General features: G+C 30.3%; 1 long non-coding RNA gene across 1 annotated transcript; it reads left to right on the top strand.

The window, feature by feature from the left end:
- Nucleotides 2,285-3,194, top strand: LOC109228246. The gene is made up of 3 exons (XR_002068348.1): nt 2,285-2,452; nt 2,671-2,725; nt 2,969-3,194. It is a non-coding gene; the product is annotated as an uncharacterized LOC109228246 (long non-coding RNA).

The following is a 3,409-nucleotide window of genomic DNA, read 5'->3' as shown; positions in this document are numbered from 1 at the left end:
GCATTGGCTCAAGTGATAATGTGAACTGTGAGATGAAAGTGAAAGAAAGAAGAGAGTTCATGATTCATTCCCTTGCCGGGACGTTGTTGGTTATTGATATTGTGCCCTTGCCGGGTTTTTAATTGTTGTTTGTGTTCCCTTGCCGGGATTTTCATTATTGTTTATTTATTCCCTTGCCCTTGTTTCTGATTGTTGATTGGGTGAGGAAGAGTGTTAAAGCATGAAGGGTGATGTCGTGCACTGTTTGTTTATGGTAAGGAAAGAGTGTAAAGCACGAAGGGTGATGTCGTGCATTGTTTTCTTATTATAAGAAAGAGTGTTAAAGCACGAAGGGTGATGTCGTGCCGCACGATGTACCATTCAGTGCCGATTCTATTGATATATGTGAGGAATGAGAGTAAAAGCACGAAGGGTGATACCATGCACATGTTATTGCTTGGTGAGGATGAGAGTAAAAGCACGAAGGGTGATGCCGTGCACTGGTTGAATTCTGTTTCATTACGTACTATTGAGTTGTGCTGTATTCCTTTATTATTGGACGACTCTTATTTGAAATTTATTATACTCCCCACAGCATGTTTCCCCTCCCATATTGTTTATCTGTTTTGTATTTCGATTCCGCTGTGTTATATATATATATATATATATATATATGAAATTACACAGGTTTGTGTGGTAGTCTGGTCTAGCCTCGTCACTACTTCGCCGGGGTTAGGCTAGACACTTACCAGCACATGGGGTCGGTTGTGCTGATGCTACACTCTATGCATTTTTTTGCACAGGCCCAGGTTTCGAGCAGCAGCAGCAGCATTAGCACGGGAGCAGGCTTTCAGTATTGTGAGACCCGAGGTAGCCTTGCAGGCGTCCGCAGGCCCAGCGTCTCTCTCTTATTCTCCCTTTTAGACTGTTGCCTCTTTGTATTCGAGACAAACAGCTTATGTGTTCTTTCAGACCCTTGTATTTTGAAATTCTTAGCAGTTCGTTAGTATTGTGACACGAGTCTTGGGTAGAGGCTTATATTGACGACTCCATGTTTTATTCAGTTTCTATAATTAAGACTTCCGCTATTAATTAGTTTTGTTGTTTTATATTGTTGTCATAAATTGTTAAAAAGAATTGTTTATTAATGAAAAAGTAATCAAAATGGCTTGCCTAGCTACTACGAGTAGGCGCCATCACGACCCCCGAGGGTGGAAAATAAGGGTCGTGACAATAACAAATTATATATATGTTATTCTGGTTAAATCAATATTAGTTGTGAGTTCTAATTTTATTAAAAATATTGAAATATATCTAATTAATGTGTAAATAACTAACTATTGAGTATTAAACAACACTAATATTATACCAATTACATTGTATAACAAATTATATATATTTATTCTGGATGATAAAATACGATATGATATGGTTTTTACTATCTTAATAATTATCATAAATCAAATTATACACTGAGTCTAAAAATTAAAATTTTAATATCATTCTTAAACATGAAAGAGATCTAGTCTCTCTTGTGAGTATTATTTGTATTTAAGAATAGCTACATATTTTCACTATTATTATTCTTATTTTTGAGTATTATTTGTATTAAAAAATAGTTACAGATTTTCACTATTATTAAGTTTATTTTTGTAAAAAAGTTAAGAACTTAATATGACTGATATAGGAATATATAACAAAACAAACCACTATTAAGTTATAATTTATTTTTTGGTAAATAGTAAATATCATAATTCATATTAAACAAAGTATTACTTTAAAGTTTCAAAACTAATTTAAATACGTATAGTTAAACTTAAATATATTATATACTATTAGATTTAAATAATTATGTGCTTATTACTAGTTATATTCAATTTAGAAAGTATAAAAGTTATTGATTTAATAATCTAATACTATTTTAATAACTTAATAATTATCATAAACCTAACTTAACACTAAAAATTAAGAAGCTAGTATTATTGAAATATGAACATATAACAAAAGTAACAATATCATATAAGATGATAAGCTATAAAGAAAATATATTTTAGAATATCTTTATTTGATGCGAATAGCTGATTTTTTTTTATTTTACTTAAATGTAATATATTTATTCTTTTGTTTATATGTAAGTTTCTTACTTTTATTTGGATATATGGTATTTGTATTTTTTTTCTTGTATATATGGTATTTGTATTAAGAAGTAAACAAATCTTGAACCCAAAAAAAAAAAGTAAAACAAAGCAAAATATATAACAAAAGGACGAATTAAACCTAAACCACCAAACCAAAACCTAAATTTTTCATCTTCCTTAGCCGCCACTCTCCCTCCCCCTTTTCTTATTTCTTTCATCCACAGTAGTGGGCGTTACTTTAAATCTGTGCGAAAGACAAAGAGGAGTAAGAATGTATTTCCACTGCTTCTCATTTACGAACAAAAAAATTAACTTATTGGTTTGTCTCTTACCAAGTAAGCTGATGTCTCTATATCGTAGGGTTTTTGAATCTCCTTACACTTACTTGGGTTTGAGTTTTTAAGTTCAATTTTACGAGTTATTCCAGCAATTTGATAGATATTATGCCTTGTTTTTATAAGTGGTGAGTGCGATGTTGAAGATCTGATAGGTTTTGTGCCTTACACCTTATTAACTTGGGTTTTTGCTTCAATTGTTTGTTTTTTATTTATAGGGTGGTCAAGAGAAATGTGCCTTTGAGAAATTCCAATCTCTTCTAATGCCAAACTGTAAGCTTTACTTATTTCTTTCATCTCCTTAAGTTTATGATGTTTATTTAAATGCGTTTTCTTTTGTCTTCTATGTTGGAAAAAAGTTTAGAATTTTTTCACTTGATTCATGGCTAAGTATATTCTTATTCCATAACTTATTGAATTTTTTTAATTACTAACTGTGCATGTATCTAAATCGGTATATATTTTGATAATTCAAATATAAGTTTCTCACAAGATCATGCTATTTCATTATTTCAGTATATTGATTATGGAAAGTGCTTCATATATTCTTGGATGCATGAAGATCAAGGGTGCGATGAGGGTGGCCATATGGATCATCAAGCAAATACTTATGTTCATTTAATGTGAAATCATGTACATTATTTCTGATCTCTCTTACAATCAAGCCTCACATTGGCTAGTTCTTTTCTACAAATTTTAATTATTGTAGAAGACTTATCTATTGCAGATGCTATTAATTGATTAGTATAAATGTATATTTTGGAATTTATTTTGTGAAAAATTTTAAATGCCAATTTGTGCCGAATAAATTATTATTCAAGCTTAATATGTTATTAGTTTTAATATATTATGCACATCCACATAATAATTGAAATTTTTTATAAAAGAATCAATTAGCTAAGAAACAGGGAATTTGTGAGAGAAATTGTCACTATAATAAATTGTGATTTTTGTCAA

Source organism: Nicotiana attenuata, chromosome 6 (assembly GCF_001879085.1).
Source record: "Nicotiana attenuata strain UT chromosome 6, NIATTr2, whole genome shotgun sequence".
Classification (NCBI taxonomy): Eukaryota; Viridiplantae; Streptophyta; class Magnoliopsida; order Solanales; family Solanaceae; genus Nicotiana; species Nicotiana attenuata.
The sequence above is the reverse complement of the archived record's forward strand: the minus strand, read 5'-3'. Positions and strand labels throughout refer to the sequence as shown.